Below are 24,020 nucleotides of genomic sequence, written 5' to 3' on the forward strand. Positions count from 1 at the left end.
ATGACAGTGCACACAGAGTACATTTATCTGAATCACCACCTCTACATGCCCTGCTTAACAGCTGACCCATCCCAGACCCACAGTTAGTATGAAATGTGCAACTCACTCTCTAATTCCATTCCTTTTCTCTATATGTAAACTAGTTCTTTCAGACTCGGACAGGGGTCCCAAAACTATGGCCTGCCAAAAGCAGACAAATAGTTCCCATTGAAATACTGGTAAGTTTGTTTATTTTGTTATTTTTCTTCATTTTAATATTATATTAGCCCCCCTTTTTTAACTTCAATATAAGATATGTGCAGTATGCATAGGATTTGTTCTTTAATATAAACTATAGTACAGCCCTCCAATATTCTGAGGAAGAGTAAACTGGCCCCTTTTTTATAAAGTTTGAGAACTCCTGCCATATGTCTTTCATTCTAAAGAAAAATATTGGGTGAACAGAATTAAAGACAAGGTTTAATAACAGTACTGAACATTATACTTTTATAAGTTAGAATAGTTCACATACATTATTAACTTCAGTAATTTAGAACATTTCATTTTTTTTGTTTGTTTTTTGAACCAAACCATTGACACTCAGGGGGTAATCCTGGTATGCACACAGAAATCGATTCTAGCTTGGGGGACCATCTGGGACTCTGGGGATTGAACCGAGGTCAGTTCAGGATCAGCAGCCTGCAAGGAAAAGACCCTACCACTGTGCTATTGTTCCAGCCCCATTTATTTTATTTTTAAAGAAATATTTTTGCTTAATAAGTTTTAGCTTTAAATACAATAGTTAAAATAGAAAAAAAATGAAGAAAATCAAAGTACAGGTTAAATATATTCGAGGTAAGGAAGAAGACAGTGCTTTCTTGGCTTATTTTTATTGTAGTAAGGTGATTTACTAAGTTGTTCATAATAGAATTGTTACAAACATTAAATATTCAAACCCTAATCGTACCACCAGTATGATTATCTTTACTAGTGTCATCAATCATTAACCTACTGAAATAGCCTGTCTTCATGCAGCCACAAGCAAATTTTACTTTATATTTCTTGATACACACAATAACAAATGGAATTATTAAAACTTAGATCAAAACACAGTTGATAAAACTTTAAGGTAACAGCTTAATCTCAACATGGTTTTACTAAATTCAGTCTTTATTTACTGAACAATAAAAAATCTATAGATTAAAAAAAGAAAAAATAGAAAATCTATAGATGACTATAGAGTTTTGTTCGAATTGAGCCATATGAATTACAGTTTAGGCTCACTGTAACTTTCCCCTCAGATTTATTATATTACAGTTCTGACACTACTATAAGTTAGTTTTGCACAACCACATGTGGTAGCATCATCTAGGATTTATATATCTAAAACAAATTTGGTGTCTTTGAAGTTTGATAAGGTTATGGTTTGGAACTGGATCATTTCAGTAGGTGGGTGTACGGCATAGTTCCAGGCTGCTATAGTTCATGCTGTATCCTCTCCGCTTTTTATGATTGCCACAGAGATATCAACCAGCACTTGACTAGCTTGGAAATATTGGCAGCCATTATTTTCTGCTGGAGCTTGTTTGCAAAGCAAAGCTATTTTTCTTCTGGGAAGACAGTGACTAGAGTGGATTTCTTGGATATCCTTATGGGAGAGTCCATGCAGAAGGACTTGGCCAAGTCCCATTCTACAAGGAAAAATGTGGAGCTTTCCGTCCTAGATTCAGATCTCACCTAAGAAAATTTAGCTGTTTATATTATTTAATTTCAAGGACTTCACTTTTGAAAATAATTATCATCATAGAAGTAAATGGAAATAAATGGAAACAGGATTCAACAAAGGGAAAAAAAAAACCACTAAGTTATTTACATATTGTTATATTATTATAAAAACCATTATCCTGTATTTGAATTGCTCATAACAAAAATATCACCCTAATTAATATAAACTTATTTGTTTTGACTAGATGTAAGTAATATTAAAATATTTAAATCCTTAATAATGTTCACACAAATTATTTAAGCATTTAGTTTTTTTCCCTAATTTTTTACTTAAAACTTCTCAGAAAAATATAATGAAAAGAATAAAAGACACCTCACAGTCCAGGAGAAAACATATGTCCATCAATTATTTTCATATAATTAAATTCAAAAGTATAAAAAAGTAATTTTAAAACTTAAATAAATAAACAACCCAATCTAAACTGGGGAGAGGAGAGAAACAAAAATGCTTCAAAGGGACCAGGGCAATAGCACAACAGGTAGGGTCTATTTGACATGCACTCAGAGCAACAGGTTTGATCCCCAGCAGTACATATGGTCCACTGTCTGCCAAAAGTAATTTCTAGTACAAAGCCAGGAGTAAACCCTATGATTGGTAGATGTGTTCCAAAACATAACACAAAACAAAACGAAACTGCTTCAAAAATATATATATGACTATATTATTTTAAAAAAAGTTTTGGGGGCCAGAGCAATAGCTCAGAGTTAGGGGATCCCCAGAATCCCATATGGTTCCCCCAAACCACGAGCGATTTCTGAGTGCATTCAGGAGTAACCCTTCAGTATCACCGGGTGTAGCCCAAAAACCAAAAAAAAAAGTTTCTGCAGAACTTATAGCAAATTTTCAAATCAAATAATAATGAAATATCAAGACATACTAACAGTTTGACACAAATAAAAATAATGTAAACAATTTGTTGGCATGGATATCATGAAAAGGAACCTATATTTATGGCTATCAGAAATGTCTATTAGTGCACCTGTCTTGAAAGAAAGAATGGAAAGTCTCAAAAATTAAGAAATTAGTCTCTATGTTATTCAGAAATTTCTCTTCTATGAATCCCTCCTCAAGGACCCAGACTCATATAGAAAAGAAATTTACACTACTATGTTAATTCGAGCATTATTCCTAGTAACCAAAATCCCCATTTCTAACATGAGAATACTGGATAAAGAAACTATGGGTATATAAACACAGTTGGATACTACTAAGCTCTGAGAAAATATAAAATTTGACAATTTATTGCTATATGGATGAAGTTGAAGATACCATACTGAATTAAATCAAACATAAGGATAAAGACATATGCAGAATAATTCATGTTTGTGCTATAAAGAAACAAGGAATGGTAATTGCAAACAATTAAAAGCAAAAAAACATAAGAACTATTTTAACCAACATGCCCTTCAATAAATGAATTGCTAAAGAAACTGGCACAATTTCACAATTTCACAATACTATGGAATATTAACTAGCCATTAGGAAAGATGAAGTCATAAAATTTTCCTATACATGGATGTACATGGAATCTATTATGCCGAGTAAAATTAGTTAGAGGGAGAGAGATAGACACAGAGTAGTCTCACTAATCTATGGGTTTTAAGAAAAATTAAAGACATTACTCTAATAAGGTCCAGAGACAATAGAGTTTAGGGCTGGAAGAAGAACTGGAAGGACCAGCTCAAGATTTGAAGCTGACCACAAAGAGTGGAGAACGCTGTTAGGAAAATAACTACACAACAACTAGCATGACAGTGTCAAAGAATAAGAGAAGTAGAATGCCTGTCGAGAATATAGGCGAGGTGGGGGAGGAGGGGGGTATTGGTGGTCAGAATGTTTCACACACACACACACACACACACACAAACACACACACACACACACACATATCTCAAAAAAGAAAAACACTTGTCTCCGAGAATAGGTGTCCAAATTCACCAGGTGAATTCACAGTGAGGGAAGGGACTTCCATGACAAACATGGAACTCAGAGGGCTTCAGATTCCAGAATCCAGTGGCAGAGAGAAGGCCTATCATGAGCTCATCCATGGAAGGCACCAGCATCTCTCACATCTAGTCACATAGTTGCAGAAGGAAGAAAAGTGAAGAATTGGAGCCCATCTTGGGATCTAGCCATGCCCCACTTCCTTGCCCCCACTTTCTCATCATTTCAGGTATTCCCCTACCCCAAGTCTGCTAAGTTTCTGCCTTTTCACTGTATCCCCTTGCTGCTTTGCAAACTCACCTATTAACTAGAGTTTGATTAAACAAACAAACAAAGAAAAAGACAAAAGCACTTGACTGAGAATAGGTGTCCAATTTACACAGAGACCTGATAGGGGTTCTGGGCTTTTCTCCCACCCAGCTGAAGGGTGCAATACAGCTGTATAGAGATGGTGAATGTCCCTGGGGTCCTTGGAGGCAGTTATATGGAGAAAGAATTGGAAAAAGGATTGGGGTGACTGGTGTGCACTCCATCATTTCCAAGTAGTAGATGCATCATCAACCTCTATGTTTTGATACACCCGTTGACCTAAGCTTTGATCACTCCATTGGCCTTTGAGTTGTAAAAAAACTAATGAAATTACGAAGAAGCACATTGGTTTGCTATTGCAAGGCTGGGATTGTGGCTGGAACGCTAGGGCCACTGGTGGAGGGAAAGGACATTCACACTGGTGGAAGGAAGGAAGGTGGTGGGATTGGGGTTGGAACAACTGTCCTAAACTTGGTAAATCACGGTGTTAGAATAAAACTAATTTTTAAAAGAAAAAAAAGAAATATTTTTATAGACTCAAGCTTAATTGTGGTGTGAAAAAATAAAGTGGAGGTGGGAGGTTTGAAGGAGAACCCTGAGACTATTGTGAAAAAAGGAACACATTGGTATATTATGGTACATTATTAGAATATTTTGTACATAAATTCCTGTCAGTGGTAGTATAAAATAATTTATTAATTAAAATTAAAAATATATATTAATAAAATATTGAATTGCATTTAAATATGTAGGGTTATGAGTTGATGTTTAAGTGCAAATTGCCAACATCATGGATACCATTTTCTTATTCATTACAGTGAAAAAGTGAATTCAATTTAGTAAATTACTTAGCAGATCATATAATGTATAATCATGTAAAAATTCAACAAGTTTCTCCCATTTTATCCACTAAAAAGACATAATCATATCAAATAGTAAAATAACTTTGTTTTCATTGAACAGATATGGGGCCAGAGTGGTTGTGCAGGCAGTAGGGCATTTGCCTTACATGTGATAACTTAGGATGGACTACGGTTCAATCCCCCAGAATCTCAGATGATCCCCCAAGCCAGGGGCAATTTCTGAGTGCATAGCCTGGAGTTACCTCTGAGTGTCACAGGGTATGGCCCAAAAACAAACAAAATTAAACAAAAACAAAAAAAATTAAATATGTAGGTTATCTGATGTCTTTCAGGTCCTCATTAAGTCTTAGTAATATGATTTTTATATAATTATATTTCAAAATAATTAGAATAAAAATAAATATATTTGATGAGTGAGTAACCTGAAAACTACTTCTACTCAACACCAAAGATAGCATATAAAATGAATTATTACTGAATATAATGATATATAACATATAATAAAATAATAAAATTAATTTATGATACATATAACATAGTTTATATTAAATTTTAGTATATAATATTTAATTTAAATGCCCCTTAACATATTAAATAAGGATTTCAAATTGCAACAAGATAATTTGGACATATCTTTTCACACTGTAAATACAATGTAAACATATAAGCATCTATGATATTTTCAGTAAAAAATTGTGAAATGTTTTGTGATGAAAATTTTAAATGAATATATAAAAATTAAAAGGAAAGCCTTATTATTTTTTTAAAAATTAGTGGAACAATTTAATTTATATGAAATTATTACATTATATTTAAAATAGCACACAATACAGAGACTTTTTGCTTCATATCATACATATGAAAAGTCTGTGATTAATACTATAAATATGATTATTATATAATACTGTCATTCACAATACACTTTATTACATGATATTAACCTTTTACAACAGAATATATAGTTGTTTCTTCAATCATAACTTCAATAATTAAATTTACAGTACTAATATTTTATATAAAAATATTTACTTCACATATTTTTATTCCATTTCACATTAACACCTTTTGAATAAAACATACCATATTAGAGTATACTTACATATACTTGTACAGTTATATGTGATTATAATATATATGAATAAAGGTAAGTGTATTTTATATTACAATATAGTATTTGTTGTACAGATAAATTTTATGAATTTTAGTCTTAGATTTTAAAGTTTACTATCATTTGTAAGTAATTACATATATATATTTTTCACAGAAACATAGACAAATTTCAGTGCCACTAAAATAACCAGCAATTAAAAAAAAAGGCTAAAATGTAGAGGCCGTTGAGTGGGAGAAAATGTTTGCACTTGAAACATCAGAAAAATGTTTCTTATATAGGATATACAAAATATTCACAAAGGTTAACTTCACAAAAATCTAAAGATAAACACCCATCAAAATTGGAGAGATAATACTTACCTGGCAGGGGAGATACTATGATCACGGAGGTGGTTTCCCCAGGGCGAGGTTCACCCATTGCACTCCGGGTGTGCTGACCTCTGCGATTTCCCCAAATGTGGGAAACTCGACTGCATAATTTGTGGTAGTGGGGGACTGCGTTCATGCTCTCCACTAAAAAAAATTAAATAAATTTAAAAAAAATTGGAGAGAGGACCACTTTTTGGAGGAAGAACAACAGATGCCCAACAGGTACCTGAAGAAATGCTCATCATTAATGATCATTTATATAATAACAAAATCAAGACAATGATGGAAAACAATGTAAAATTAAAATCAAGGCAACAATGTGATATCATCATACACAAGTGAGGAAGGCACATATTAAACTTACTGGGAATAATCTGTGTTGGTAAGAAAGTAGTGAGAAAGAAATTCTCATCTACTGCTGCTGGAATACTACCTGGGTAAACCCCCCACAAAAAACAGTATGGAGGGTTCTCAAAAAACTCAAATTGAGCTGCCATAACACCCAGCAATTTCTCTTTTGGACAGAAAAACATTCATCCAAATGAATGTATGCACACCACTATTCATTGCAGCACTCAGTACAATAGCTAAGACTGAATAATAGCAACCTAGTTGTCCAACAACAGATGAGTGGATCATGAAGATGTGGTATCTATATACAATGGAATAGAACATTACGGTAAGAAATAAGGCAAACATGCAATTTGTTGAAACATGGATAGAATTGTAAGTAATGCACTTCAGTCACAATAAAAATTAAAAAAAAATGTCAGAATTTAAAACATTACCTCCAAAAAATAATAAGTTATCCAGAAGAAAAAACATAAATACAGAATTATATCACTTAAACGTGGTATATAGAATAACTGCATGGAGCTATGCAATGTTTTAAATGGGAGTTATCTTGAAAAGCCTTGGCACCAGAGTATAGCAAGGAGAAGGAAAAAAATTATATGGAGAAGGCAAAAAACAAATAAGAAATAATGGGGCCAGGGACCAAATGGTTTCATGTGCATTGGTGATGTTAAAAAAGAGCAGGAATAAATATCCTAGCCAAAGCCAAAGGCAAAAACAATTGTATGAAGACCCAAAACCAAAACATCTAAACTTAAAATTAGTCTATTAGACTGGTGGTCTGATGGTGTAATGGGGGCTACTTGGGGGAGCATTGATGGAGAGAGCTCATCACTGATGTGGGATTGACCCTGATTTATTGTATGTTTGAAATCCAATTATGAGGTTTTTGTAAATCACAGTGATTTCAATAAATATAATTAAATAAAAAACAAACTGATAAAAACAAACTGATAATAACAAACAAACAAAACAAAAGTAATTCACAAGGAAATCTGCACATCTATGGAATCAACTCAAAAGTATGGTAAAAACCCAAAGGATGAAACACAGATGAATGATCAAAAATGTGGTATATATACGGAATGGTATATTATGCAGTTCAAAGCAAGAAGGAAATAATGCATTTTGCAGCAACATGGATGAAAATGTAGGTTAACATGCAGGGTAAAATCAATTATAAATAAAGGAATAAAAAAAGAATGAACTCTTTCATATGTATACTGTAAAGAAAAATAGCAAGGGAACAACTAATGTTCAAAAGCAACTTAATAGAAAAATGATACACAATTGATTTAGTGGTGGGAGTTTGAAAAGAGAGAATTGGGGTCCTTGAGGAAGAATCTGGGTACACAGTTACTGGGCATGTTGTTGAAATCATGTCCATGGGAAACTATCATTAACAGTCAAGTTAATCACATAACCTCAATCAATAAAAAATATTAAAAATATAACCATGCCAGGCAGGAGCGGTCGCACAGGCCGTAAGGCATCTGCATTGGGCATGCTAGCTTAGGATGGACCACGGTTCGATCCCTCGGAATCTCATATGGTTCCCCAAACCAGGAACGAGCTGAGTGCATAGCCAGAAGTAACCCCTGAGCCTCACCGGGTGTGGCTGAAAAAATATATAACTATATCTATATCTATCTCTCTATCCATCCATCTATCTATCTATCTAAATAAATAAATAAATAAATAAATAAATAAATAAATAAATAAATAAATAAATAAAACCATGCCATCAAAGTTGTTTTATTTAATTATTTTATTTTTCTGTTTCCTACTTATGATCCTGAAAGGTACCTATAACATAGGTAAAATAAAATGTAATGCACTATATGTAGTATATTATACTTTATATTATTGTTATTATTTCTTTTTGCAGATATATATAATAGTTGTTGTTGTTGTTGTTGTTGTTTTGGAGTTACAACTGAAAGTTCAAGGAATGATTATTCCTGGCAATTCCTGGCTCTGTGCTCAGAGGTCACAACCTAGTGGTCTCAGGGGACCATAGGGGCTTCCAAAATTCAAATCTTGATCAACTATGTGCAAAAAAATTTCCTTGCATACTATACTATTGCTTCTACTCAAACCCACTTTGCATTTATAGTAAAATTATTAACTTCATAGACATTTTAAAGTAATTATTTTATATTTTCTCATATCTATATATGAAATAAGATTTTGTTTTACTAGAATAATATAGCAAATATAATATTTAAAGGAAGGTCTAATGAGAAATTTATATCAGAATTAGAACACACATTTTGCATATTTGAACAGAGTTTTCAGCCAACAAATAATGAAAAAATAAAAAAACAAAATATAGCAATTATGAACAAGAGAAATGAATAAAAGTATGTGAAATAATTAATAACACAAACATAAAGATATAGCACTGTAGATTATATTATCTTCCTGAAATGTTTTCTAATTTTGTCTCCTATATTAGAGTCACCTTTAAAGATGAAGGTAATTCTAATTAATTAGTTGTGTTTAAAAAATAATATAAATTTTTTCTCTGAAGTGAGTACTTTACTATTATTTAAAGCTCAATAGTGAAATTTCCACATGTAGATGTTATAGGAAGACACTTCTCTAGAGCAATAGGGATTTGTGACATATTGCCAATTCCACGCATTAGAATATTATCAGAGGGATATTTAAACAAATTCAAATAGCAGAATGTAAGGTTTCATTGTCTTGGTTAATGAACATAATTTTTCAAGAAACTAGTTCTAATTATGAGAACTAATTATACTTTTAACTCATTGTATTTTTTCTGTGCTTTGTTATTTCAGACCCTCTGAGATTCTATGAAATGAAGAAAAGTGAAATGAAAATAAAGAAATTAGTATTTGATGAGAAAATTTGTGTTTGCCAGTATATAATAGAGTCAACATTTGTAAGTACACTTTGCTTTTTCCATGACTTTTCAAGTAATCAATTTAATATTTTATATAAGAAATAGGTTTACCAAAACAGCTTGGAAATTTGTTCTCAAGAGAGAGAAGGACACATTAGAAGTATGCATTATTTTCTGGTTATTAAAATGTTAAATTATTTAGCCAGAAACTTAGTGTGTCCTTTGGGTCAATAAACCACTTAAGCACTTTGTGAAATTTATATTAGTACATTGCTTTAAAGATAATTATAATAATATAAAATGATCCAGTTCAATGATTCCAGTGTGAATTAAAGATAATGAATCTTTTGTATCATTTGTCTTGGGAATAATAACTACATTGAGCCCTCTGACTACTAATGAGTCTTTTGCTAGGAAAATGAATAAATTACCTAAAGATGTACTTGGTTCTTATAAAATGGTATTTAAAGAAGTAATTAAAATACATTTTTGAGTAAATATCAAAAATTGGATCATAAGAAAGCTTACTACTACATCCACTATACAGATGTTGTGAAAATGAATTCCTTAATAATGTTAGGTGATACAGAAGTTTGAATATTATATTATTAGAAATATTTTAAGATACTTAAATGGAGAATATATGAAAATGTTAATCATGAATTTCTCTATACACCATAGATACATTGTACTTTTTATATTCAATAATATTAACACCAGGTTAGAAATTTACCATAGAAAATGATCTTGATCAAAAAAGTAGAAGGGAGGATATAATGCTAATTAAAGTGAATCAGAAAGACAATTTATGGCTTATATCACATATTTTGGTTTACAGACTAAAAGAACAAAGTAATACATATTATCAAACAAAGGGAACCTAGACTAACTTTGCCCTATTTTAAAGAAATGAGGATAAGGAAGGAAAGAAATTGAGGAAGAAAGTACAAATTTGTAAACTGGATGCATCATGGGCAGTGGGCACCAGGGACCTCAGATACATAAGTGTTGTATCAACAACACCATAAGCATTTGATCTAAATAACAAACTTTAAAATGTGCCTGTTAAAGAGGTAGTCTTGGGAGTGAGAAGGAATCTTGTGAACACTGATGGAATACAATTAACACTAGTGTTGAGAATGGTGTTGATCAACTGTATGCCTAAAACGTTAAGATGAACACATTTGTAAATTAGTATCCTAAAAAAAAAAAGTAAAAAAAAAACTAGAAGGCTGGAGTGGTGGCACAAGTGGTAGAGTGTTTGTCTTGCATGCACTTACCTAAGAGGGACCTCAGTTCCATATAGTCCCATATAGTCCCATATAGTCCTCTGAGCTTGCCAGGAGTATACTTTAAAAGCAGAGCCAGGTGTCATCCCTGAGTACCACTGGTTGCAAAACAAAAATTAAAAAAAAATAATATATAAGCATAATTTCAAAAAGTTATTTTTCTGTTATTTTTATGCAGAATATTATAGTTTTTATTTTTATGGAGAAAATGTTATTTCCCTTGGACATTTACATATAAGATTATATTTTCTCTTTTTTCTTTATTTAAACATCTTGATTACAAATATGATTGTGATTAGGTTTCAGTCACGTAAAGAACACTACCCTCACCAGTGCAACATTCCCACCACCAATGTCCCAAATCTTTCTCCATCCCACCCCACCCCCACCTGTACTCTAGACAGGCTTTCCAGTTCCCTCGTTCATTACATGATTATGGTAGTTCTCTGTGTAGTTATTTCTATAGCTGCACTCACCACTCTTTGTGGTGAACTTCATAAAGTGAGCTGGAAGTTCCAGCCCTCCTCTCATTGTCTCAAAGAATGCTGCAAAAACGACTTTTATTTTTCTTAAAACCAAGAGATGAGTGAGACTATTCTGCGTCTCTCTCTCTCCCTCTGTCTTATTTCACTCAGTATGATAGACTCCATGTACATCCATGTATAGGAAAATTTCATGACTTCATCTCTCCTGATGGCTGCATAATATTCCATTGTGTATATGTACCACAGTTTCTTTAGCCATTCGTCTGTTGAAGGACATCTTGGTTGTTTCCAGAGCCTGGCTATTATGAATAGTGCTGCAATAAATATAGGTGTGAAGAAAGATTTTCTGTATTGTATTCTTGTGTTCATAGGGTATATCCCTAAGAGTGAATAGCTGGGTCGAATGGGAACTCAATTTCCAGCGTTTCAGGGAATCTCCATATCGCTTTCCATAGAGGTTGGACTAGGTGGCATCCCCACCAGCAGTGGATAAGAGTTCCTTTCTCTCCACATACCCTCCAGCACTGATTGTTCTCATTCTTTGTGATGTGTGCCAATCTCTGTGGTGTGAGATGGTAACTCACCATTGTTATGATTTGCAACTCCCTGATGATCCGTGAAGAGGAGCATTTTTTTCATGTGCCTTTTGACATTTTGTAGTTCTTTTTTTACTGAAGTGTCTGTTCATTTATTCCCCCCATATTTTGATGAGATTAGATGTTTTTTTCTTGTAAAGTTCTGTCAGTGCCTTGTATATTTTGGATATTAGCCCTGTATCTGATGGGTGTTGGGTGAATAGTTTCTCCCACATGGTGGGTGGCTCTTGTATCCTGGACATTATTACTTTTGAGGTGCAGAAGCTTCTCAGCCTAATGTACTCCCATCTGCTTAACTCTGCTTCCACTTATTTGGAAAGTGAAGTTTCCTCTTGAAGATGCCTTTAGTCTCAATGTCATGGATGGTTTTACCTACATGTTGTTCTATATACCTTATGGTATCAGGTCTTATATTAAGGTCTTTAATCCATTTGGATTTTACTTTTTTACATGGTGTTAACTGGGGGTCTATGTTCGCTTTTTTGCAAGTGGCTTTCCAGTTCTTCCAGCACCACTTGTTGAAGAGGTTTTCCCTGATCCACTTAGGATTTCTTGCTCCTTTGTCAAAAATTAGGTGAACATTGTCTGGGGAACATTTTCTGGGAACTCAAGCCTATTCCCACTGATCTGAGGGTCTGTCTTTATTCCAATAACATGTTGTATTGTTAACTGTTGCTTTGTAGTACAGTTTAAAGTTGGGGAAAGTAATACCTCCCACTTTCCTTTTCCCTAGGAGTGCTTTAGCTATTCGAGGGTGGTAATTGTTCCAGATGTACTTCATAAGTGTTTGATCCACTTCTTTAAAGAATGTCATGGGTATCTTTAGAGGGATTGCATTAAATCTGTACAATGCTTTGAGAAGTATTGCCATTTTAATGATGTTAATCCTGCAGGGTATGTGTTTCCATTTTCGTGTGTTCTCTCTTATTTCTTGGAGCAGGGCTTTCTAGTTTTCTTTGTATAAGTCCTTCACGTCTTTGGTCAAGTTGACTCCAAGATATTTGAGTTTGTGTGGCACTAATGTGAATAGGATTGACTTCTTGACGTCCATCTCTTCCCTATCATTATTGGTGTATAAAAAGGTCATTGATTTCTGTGTGTTAATTTTGTAGCCTGCCACCTTGCTATATGGGTCTATTGTTTCTAGAAGCTTTTTGGTAGATTCTTTAGGGTTTTTTAAGTAGAGTATCATGTCATCTGCAAATGAGAGCTTGAATTCTTCCTTTCTTATATGTATTCCCTTGATATCATTTTCTTGCCTGATCGCTATAGCAAACACTTTCAGTACTATGTTGAAGAGGAGTGGTGAGAGAAGACAGCCTTGGATTGTACCAGAATTTAGAGAAAAGGCTTTTAGTTTTTCTCTATTGAGGATAATATTTGCCACTGGCTTTTGGTAGATGGCTTTATCTAGGTTGAGAAAGGTTCCTTTCATTCCCATCTTGCTGAGAGTTTTTATCAAGAATGGGTGTTAGACCTTATCAAATGCTTTCTCTGCATCTATTGATATGATCATGTGATTTTTATTTTCCTTGTTGTTGATGTTGTGTTTGATGTTGATAGATTTACGGATGTTATACCATCCTTGCATTCCTGGGATGTAACCTACTTGGTCGTAGTGTATGATCTTGATGATGCATTGGATCCTATTTATTTTGTTTAATTGCAATTTATTTTGCATCAGCATTCATTAGGGATATTGGTCTGTAATTTTCTTTTTTTGGCAGCACCTCTGTCTGGTTTAGGTATCAAGGTGATGTTGGCTTCATAAAAGCTTTTTGGGAGTGTTCCCATTTTTTTCAATTTAATGGAAGAGCCTGGCTAGGATTGGTAGTAGCTCCTCTTGAAAGGTTTGAAAGATTTTATTAGGAAATCCATCTGGGCCTGGGCTTTTCTTATTGGGCAGATGTTTGATTACAGTTTCAATTTCCTAAATAGTGATGGGGATGTTTAGATATGCTAGATCCTCCTTACTAAACTGTGGAAGGTTATAAGCGTCCAAAAATGTATCCATTTCTTCTAGGTTCTCATGTTTAGTATCATAAGTTTCTCAAAGTAGTCTCTGATTACCCTTAGGATCTCTGCAATATCTGTCATGATCTCCCCCTTTTCATTCTAATATGGATTATCAGGTTTCTCTCTCTCTCTCTTTCTTTGTGAGTTTTGCCAATGTTCTATCAATCTTGTTTATTTTTTCAAAAAACCAACTTCTGATTTCATTGATGTTTCTGATTTGGGGGGGGTTCCACTTCGTTGATTTCTGCTCTCAGCTTTGTTATTTCCTTCGTTTTCTGCCTATTTTTGTTTCCTTTTGTTGCGCATTTTCTAATTCTATGAGCTGCGTCCTTAAGCTATTCAGGTATGCCCCTTCTTCCTTCCTGATGTGTGCTTGCAAAGCTATAAATTTTCCTCTCAGGACCGCTATTGCTTTGTCCAATAGATTCTGGCAGTTTGTGTCTTCATTATCATTTGTTTCCTGGAGTGTTTTGATTTCTTTTTTTATTTCATTTCGGACCCACTGGTTGTTCAGTAGCAAACTGTTTAATTTCCAATTGTTAAAGTTTTTCTTCTGTGTGGCTTTGTAGTTCACATTAATTTCAGAACTTTGTGGACAGCAAAGGTAGCCTGCAAGATTTCTATTCTCTTGATTTTATGAAGGTATGCTTTATGTGTCAGCATGTAGTCTATCCTGGAGAATGACCCTTGTACATTGGAGAAGAAAGTGTATCCAGGGTTTTTTGGGGGAATGTCATATATATATATATATATATATATATATATATATATATACTAGTCCTCTTTCTTCCATTACTCTTTTCAGAGCTAGTACATTTTTGTTGGGTTTCAGTCTGGTTGACCTATGAAGTGTTGAAGGGCCGTGTTGAGGTCTCCCTCATTTATTGTGTTATCATTGATGTCTACTTTCAGATTTGTCAGTAATTGTATTAGATCATTTTCTGGTCTCTCATTGGGTGCATATATGTTTAATAGTCTGATTTCTTCCTGTTCCACATATTCCTTGATTAGTATATAGTGTCCATCTTTGTCCCTTACAACTTTTCTGAGTATAAAGTTGGTGTCATCGGATATTAATATGGCCACCCCAGCTTTTTTAAGGGTGTTGATTGATTGGATGATGACAGTTGATTCTTCCTGAAAATCTCCTACCTGGACCTTTGGGTCTCCAATGATTCTTATGTTGTTTCTGTTGAGTTTATTAAAGATTTCTATTTCCATCTGTTTGCATTCCTTGAGTACCTTTTCCATTGCCTGATCATTTGTCCTAAGGTTCTTTTCCAGTTTCTTCTGCTCGGTTGAGTTTTTCTGCATCTCATCTACCAGTATTTCGATTCTCTCCTCAGCAACTGTTACCCTGCTGTTGAGGCCATCCACTGAGTTTTTCAGTTGAGCTACTGTGTTTTTCAGATCTGTTATTTCAGTTTGGAGTTTTCTAATTTCTGTCTTTGTATTCTGTTCAGATTGATCTATGCTTTCTTTGAGTTCTTCAAACATCTTCAATATTTCTATTCTAAACTCCTTTTCCGAGAGGTTAATCAGATGTTTAAAATTTTTAAGGTCATCCGCACATCATCTTTATTCTCTGGGCATGGTGTTTGCCTGCGAGTTTTCCCCATTGTCACGCTTGTAGTGTGATTTTTTTTCTGCATGTTGTGATGGGGTTCATTGGATAGAAAGAGTGCATGGCTGCTAAACAAAGCAGAGCAGTCGTGTTTTTCTGGAGCCTATGGGAGGGCTATTTTTCTGGGCTCTTTTTGGCCCACTCCCAAGAGGTTCAGGAGACAGGAAAGTGGAAAAACATGCACAGGCAACACTTACAGTTTCTTACAGTCAGAAATTACTGGGGGGGTGGGGCGTAGATATTCCCAGCCTGACTTCACAAACAGGGGACTTTCCTTTCTGCAGAATACTGCGGATACCCGGTTTTCATGGTTGACACAGTTCCTTGGCATTCTGGTCCTTGGGTGAGCCTCTGGGAGAGCATTTTTCTGGGCCCTTTTTGGCCCACTCCCAAGAGGTTCGGGAGACAGGACAGGCAAAATTATATTTTCAACAGTATTACTTCCTATTTAAACTTTCAAAATGCTTCCCTTACACAAAAAATGCATAGTATCTGTGTTTTTAAAAAAATTATTATTTTTATTTTTATCTAATTAGTTCTGGTAAATTTTGTTTTTGTGTATTCCAAATAGATTATCATAGGTGATGAGAAATATTTTAGAATTAGCACTGCAAAATAAAAGTAAGATGAGTTTGAGTCAATAATTTTTTGTAAAATTATTTAAAATTTAATAGATGATTAAAGAGGAACACAATAATGCCACAAGGTGATTCTATTCTTGTAGTGAAAATGCTGTTAAATAGAAAAAATTAATTGAGAGGAGTGAGAAAAGTTGCAGCAGAACTATTAGCAATTGCCTTTGTATCTGTTACAGCGAAGTTTTCAGAGAAGTTGCCAACAACATACAGGGTAAAAAGTTGAGAATAAGATAGTTTAGAAAAGGGCCCAGAGATAGCACAGCAGCGTTTGCCTTGCAACCAGCTGATCCTGGACCAAAGGTTGTTGCTTCGAATCCCAGTGTCCCATATGGTCCCCAGTGCCTGCCAGAAGCTATTTCTGAGCAGACAGCCAGGAGTAACCCCTGAGCAATGCCGGGCGTGGCCCCCCCCAAAAAAAAGATAGTTTAGAAAAAAATTAAGTGTTGTTTCTGTCAGTTGTGTTTTAAAAATATATAAAAATGATAAGAAAGAAGATAAAATATTTTACTTTAATGATTTTATGAATAGACTGAAACATTTCCCAGATAAATTAAAAATTTCATACAGAAGGAAATTTTATATAAAATTCTGGGGACAAGTTTAAACAGCATTGATGTCCAGTAACTAATTAATTACAGTTCTATTTGTTATACTGCTTTAACTTGGTTTATTTCAGGATAACTGCCTTAAGCTGATTAAATTGTGGGTAAATAATTTATCTTAAAATTGTGTTTCTTTGCCACAGGAAGATAGCCCAAAAGATAGCTAATGTTTTTAGTGAGGGAGTCCAAAGTTCATCACACTTTCCATAGTCAACCAAACACGTAAAAGGACTAAATCAAGAACATTATATTAAAAAGCAACTAAAGGGGGCTGGAGAGATAGCATGGAGGTAAGGCATTTGCCTTCCATGCAGAAGATCATTGGTTTGAATCCTTATGGTTCCTTATGGTCTCCGAGCCTGCCAGGAGCGCCAGGAGTGATTTCTGAGAATAGAGCCAGAAGTAACCCCTGAACACTGCCGGGTGTGACCCCCCAAAAAAAAAAAACTTTAAAAAAGGCAACAAAAGTCGTGCATTGTCTTTTAATATTTAAATTATTTTATCTATAAATGTTATCTACTCAAACTCGTCTTAAATTCAATTTCCAATGCAATTTTATTTATGTATTTTTTCTCTTGGCTGCAACAGGTTATTCTTCAGAATTAGTTCCATCTCTGCTTTAATTTGACTCCTAGAAAATCATTAGGAACCATGTGATGGCATGAATGAACCCTGGTATTAGACTAGAAAAATCAAACCTGAATGAAAAAATTGCATGGGAGCCCTCAACTCAAATTCAAGTTTATTAAATTGCTTTATAATCAGGCATATAATTTTCTTATATTTTTAGTTTTTATATTGTTAATGTTGTGTTATTTTGTCTGTTTAGCATAGTTAATTCTACATTAAAAAGAAAAGAATTATGCATCTTTAGTTTTATTTTCCTATTGCGAAAAATTGAGTGATCTTTGAGCACAGACCCAGGTGTAAGCCGTCAAAACAGCAGGGTCTATCCCTCAACAAAAAAAGATTTCATTTAATGTCTCACATCATATATACTATACATAATAATTCATATATCACAATAATTTATTTATATAAATATAATCCTATATTTATTATATTATATATTCATATTTATTTATATATTTATAAAATATTTACAATTTATAAATGAATGCATTTATAAATATATTTATAATTTTATATATTAATAAATGTATATAATACATACATATATGGTTTATATAATATTTACATTATTTATAATTATATTATAATTATAAATGTATTTATACAATATTTATATTTATATATTTATAAAATATTACATATTTTAAAATATAATGTAAGAATTATAATATAATTAGAAATATATTAATTTATTAATATTTATATACATAATAATTTAACCATGACCACAAAAATTAATGTCTGTTTTATAATGTTATATAATGTTATGTCATCTAATTTATAATGAATCAAAATTTTATGTCCTTCTAATTTTTATTTTACTTTCCTTTATAAATTCTTTTCTAATTATATTATGCAATTTTTATTGGCATATAATTTTCTTATGTTTGTTAGAAAATAATAATTTTTTAAAAATTCTAAAATAATATAGTTTTGAACATAGAATTAAACATCTTTACAATAAAAATGCTCATATACAATTTAGATATTACAGTTAGTTTTTCAATCTACACTAATTTTATTCAAAAAAATTTTTTGATTATTTTTTGATAAATGAAGACTTTATAAAGGCCAATGAAAAACCATTTTTAAACTTAAGGAAAATTTAACACAAATGTTAAAATATGGTAACTATATTTACTCAAAAATTTAATATTCAGTATGCATTTTTTTTTGTTTTGTTTTTTTGAGTCACACCCGGCATTGCTCAGGGTTTACTCCTGGCTGTCTGCTCAGAAATAGCTCCTGGCAAGCATGGGGGATCATATGGGACACCGGGATTCAAACCAACCACCTTTGGTCCTGGATCAGCTCCTTGCATATCAAACGCTTCTGTGCTATCTCTCCGGGCCCACATTTTCTTATCTCAATGCAATAAACTCAAAGCTAAGTACACATTACATGCTTCAATGCTAGATTATAAATTATCATAGTCATCGTCTTCATCATCATTGTCATCATCATCTTCACGTTTCCTTTTCAATGTATTTGCTGATTCACTGGCAGTATTTTGTGATGATGCCATATTTGTGGTAATAGAATGTTTTTGGACCCTATTAGTGATGGATTAATAAGAACATTCTGAACTGTTGATGCTGTAGGGATTGATGCTTTTACAGCTGGGGTCTGTGAGGTGGGCATCTTCACAGTAAACCTTTGCCCTGTAAGGGACATTGGAGCCCCTACTTTGGTTGCAACAGACATTGTGTGTGGGGTTGGTGTGCCAAGCATAGGAGTACTTGGTCTGCTAGTAACTGAACCAACACTTAACCGCGGAACTGTTATTCTTCCTGCAGAAGTAGATGCTTTTTTTTTATATGATGCAAAAATCTATTCGAGTCGTGCTAAGAAAGCTACTGTTGATGCAAATGATGTGCGATTGGCTATCCAATGTCAGGCTGACCAGTCTTTTACATCTCCTCCCCCAAGAGATTTTTTATTGGATATTGCAAGGCAAAGAAAAATTTTCAAAAAAATTTTAAGATGAAAAGAAAATTTATTTTAATAAAGTTACTTTTAATTTTTTAAATTTTATTTCAGCAATGTGACTCATAATTGTATAATTCTGCCAGTGGTAAGGTTTTATGCATACAATATTCCAACACCATACCCAACAAGCCCTTCACCATTGTCTCATAATGGGCCTGAAGTACAACTTCCCACCCTATGTCTTAACTTTTTATTTTTAATTTTTATTGTGGTCAAAGTGATTTACAATTATTTCACAGAAATACAAGTGTTTTTCGAGTGTTATTTTATTTTAATTTGAATATAGCTTTAAATAAATGGCTAAAAAGAGTACACATTTCTTTAGAAGCACTTTAAAGTTTTAATTTTCAAGTTAAGTATTTTTGTTGTTGTTTTGGGGACACACCCGGAGAAGCTCAGAGATTACTCCTATGCTCAGAAATCACTTCCGGCTTGGGGACCATATGGGACTTCAGGGGATCAAACCTCTGTCTGGTCTGGGCTAATACAGGCAAGTCAGATGCCATACCCTTTGTTTCACTGCTCCAGCCCCAATTTACATATTTTTATAACATTAGTAATGGTGTTTATAATCTAAGAGTGCAATTCAATTTTGGCAACATATAAATCTCAAATCAAAATGTTAATATTGTAGTAACAGTTTAATTCATGTCTATTTGTTATATTAATATTTTATAGATAATATATTGTAATATGAAATTTTTAAATTGATTGAATGAATAATTCTTTTTTTCTGTTTTATGAATTTTTAGTCCACTATAGAATTGCCTTAATCCAATACCATTAAATTAGTCTTGTTTCTGGAAATTAAAATTCTATAGTAACTATATGTTTAATAAAATTTTTCTACTTTATTGGTAGAATAAGAGAAATTATTATTAATACTGTCTCCTTTACTCTTGAATCGCATAAAAAGTATAGTCCTTCATTAAATATAGAACCTTTTATAAGCAATATCTATCTAAGACAAACATTTGCTGATAATTCCTGAAGAGATGATTCAGTGCTTAGTGCACAATATTTGAAAATTTTCTTCTCTTACTAAAGAGCAAAGTGTGAAAACATCTCACATTTATTACCCTAACTACAATTGCAATTGTTTCTGTGAAATTTATATCCATTTATCTTTTAAACCAGTTCTTGTCTTAGATGCCATTTTTGCAAAAGGACAAAAATAAAAGTTATGAACAAATACATTTTTGGTTCCATTCTATATAGCATGTTTTGTACATTAGATAATAATATGTTTGTATAGTGCTTGTATAGTGAAAGAAACATACTAAATTTTATTTCAAGAAGTTCAAAACATATAGTGAGATAAAAGCACACTCCTTTTTTAAATATTCAACTGTATTAAATATTTTTAAACATTAAACAAATTTCAACTTGTTTTTAGAAAGATTTTTAATAATTTAAAATTATATGGCCTGTTTGGAATATTTAAATAATATAATAAATGAAAATATATAAATGAAATATAAAAAATAATTGTAAATCTGGAGGTTATAGGACTCTGGAAACAACCAAGATGCCCTTCAACAGATGAATATGCGGTATGTATACACAATGGAATATTATGCAGCCATTAGGAAAGATGAAGTCATGACATTTTTCTATACATGGATATACATGGAATCTATTATGCTGAGTGAAATAAGTCAGAGGGAGAGAGATAGACACAGAATAGTCTCACTCATCTGTGAGTTTTAAAAAAAAATAAAAGACATTTTGCAATAATCCTCAGAGACAAAAAGAGGAGGGCTGGAAGGTCCAGCTCACGACATGAAGCTCACCACAAAGAGTGGTGAGTGAAGTTAGAAAAATAACTACACTGAGAACTATCATAGCAATGTAAATGAATGAGGGAAGTGGAAATCCTGCCTATCGTATATGGGGGGTTGGGTGGGAAGAAGAGGGAGATTTGGGACATTGGTGGTGGGAATGTTGCACTGGTGAAGGAGGTTGTTCTATAACATGACTGAATCCCAAGTACAATCATATTTGTAATCAAGGTATTTAAATAAAGATATTAATTTAAAAAAGAAGAAAAAAGTTCTGGGGCTGGAGCAATAGTACAGCAGTAGAGCTTTTCCCTTACGTGTAGCCAACCGAAGATGAACCCGGTCTCTATCCCCGGGATCCCATATGGTTCCCAGAACCTTTTAGGGGTGATTTCTGATTGCAGGCATATTTCCTGAGCACTGCCAGGTCTGGCCAAAAGCCAATATGAATGAATTAATGAATGAATGAGTAAATAAATTAATTTTTTGCGGGGGGTCACACCCGGTGATGCTCAGGGGTTACTCCTGGCTATACACCTAGAAAACGATCCTGGCTTGAGGGAGCATATGGGATGCCAGAGGGTCGAATAGCTGTCTGTCCTAGGCTAGCTGAGCAAGGCAGACGCCTTACCCCTTGTGCCACAGCTTTGGCCTCAAATGAATGTTTTTTTTTTAATTCCAAGTATTTTTTTTTTTGGTTTGTTTGTTTGTTTGTTTTTGCTTTTATGACTTTTAGGTAACACCGAAAATTCTCAGGTATTACTGCCTGCTCTGTATCCTGGTGAGGCTTGAGGAATCCTTTATGATGTCTGAGAATGAACCTGTACAGACCACTTGCAAGGCAAGTGTCCTATCTGTAGAACTTTAACTCCAGTTCTCAATGTGTAATTTAAAAAATATGATTTTATTGTAACTTATACTCCTTGATGTGTACATTACTATATATTAAAATGTTTAAGTATTACCATATGATGCAATAGGAATATGATTATTTGGATTTTTGTTGGTGTTGTAGTCAAAACTCCTAATGAGGACAAGGATATTATCAGAGGTTATAAGATAATAACCTTATCAAAACAATGAAAGATAATAACCCTATCTTGGTGCAAAGCAAGTGCACCAACCACTCTTTTGTCATTTTCCTGCTATATTTTAATATATTTTATATTAATCTCTTATCAAAATGTAATAGATAAATGTAGTTTTCTAACTACCAGATGTTCTTTGTGTTTTGTGTCTTTCTTTGTGTTTGTTTTTGTACAAGATTTTTTTTTGTTTGTTTGTTTTTTGTTTTTTGTTTTTTGGGCCCACCCGATGACGCTCAGGGGTTACTCCTGGCTATGCGCTCAGAAGTCGCTCCTGGCTTGGGGGACCATATGGGAAACCGGGGGATCGAACCGCGGTCCATCCAAGGCTAGAGCAGGCAAGGCAGGCACCTTACCTCTAGCGCCACCGCCCGGCCCCTGTACAAGATTTTTTATTTTACATGGTCCATTATAGCATTTCTTTTTTTTTTTTTACTATTTTGCAATGACATATATAAACCTGAAGTTGAGGAGTATAAATATATTTTATCTTATGTATTTTATAATTTTTTTCATTTTGTTCAGCAAAGTCAACCCCATTAGCCTAAATATTATGACATACAAAATTTCAAAACTTTGTATTATTTAATCATAGTTTAGAGATACTTATAACTGCATGTAATGATCACTGTATTATCTATATGAATATTTTAATTGAATTATATGTTTGCATCAAACATGGGATAGTCTCCTCAAATTTCAAACATGTTTTAATGTTAAACTATACGATAGCTCATAATTATTTTTATTTATAAAGATGATATGATCTAAAACAAACACGTTTCCATGAGAGATTGAATTATTTCTATTACAACTTAATTTGAATGTTGGATTACAGCTGGTTTATACCCTAAACAAATTGGTGATGCAACACAGTAGCCAGACATAACATTAGAGGTCCATAGATAAATTAATTGTTGCAGATGTATGTTAACATTTTTTTCCAAACCTTTTTTCTTTTTTTCTGAACCTTTTTTTTCCCCTATCTTCATGTAGAAGCTGACACGTATTCTAGATTTACATGGTATGTCCTTATGATTTCTGGAAGAGCTAAAGCTGTTTGTTCCTTATTTTTTAAATGTTTTTCTGTCATGGACATTCCCTATAACCACAAAACTGATAATGGCCCAGGCTACAATAGTAGTATTTTTAATAATTATATAAAAATGGCAAATCAAACTTGTCACAGGTATCTTTTATAATCTTCAGGGAAAAAGGCATCATTTACCACACTCTCAAAACCCTCAAAACTTCATTGTTAAAATACAGAAAAGAGGCATGCTCTTGCTTGTCTTCTATTATTTAACATTATTTTTACTAATTTTTTTGAATTTACCCAAAGGGAAACCCAAACACAGTAGTTGTATGACCTTTTAAGGAAGTTGCATGGGCTCAAGAAATTTTTATGTGCCTATATGGGTAGAAAAGAATTAACAAAGACTGAGTAGCTATTTACTTCCTCAATTGATGTAAAGATATGCTTATATTTCTACAAATGTTAGCCCCACCAAGGATTCCTGGGTCCCATCATTCTTATTTAGAAGTAGAATTATTTCAAATAATAAGAATAAACAATAGATTCCTGTTGAGTGAGATAGAGTATCCTCCAAGACCAAGTGTTTACATGATAACTTAACATTACTAAAATTTGTTTTGAGAATGTCAAGCTAAGATCATAACTGAGAAGCAAAATTAA

The 24,020-nt window shown here is 33.2% G+C and overlaps 1 non-coding gene across 1 annotated transcript; it reads left to right on the top strand.

The window, feature by feature from the left end:
* The first annotated feature begins 6,343 nt into the window (after positions 1–6,343).
* LOC126014565 (U1 spliceosomal RNA) lies at positions 6,344–6,507 on the top strand. Its single transcript, XR_007497597.1, has one exon. It is a non-coding gene; the product is annotated as a U1 spliceosomal RNA (small nuclear RNA).
* Positions 6,508–24,020: the final 17,513 nt, after the last annotated feature.

The sequence above is a fragment of the Suncus etruscus genome, chromosome 7 (genome assembly GCF_024139225.1).
Source record: "Suncus etruscus isolate mSunEtr1 chromosome 7, mSunEtr1.pri.cur, whole genome shotgun sequence".
NCBI classification, from domain to species: domain Eukaryota; kingdom Metazoa; phylum Chordata; class Mammalia; order Eulipotyphla; family Soricidae; genus Suncus; species Suncus etruscus.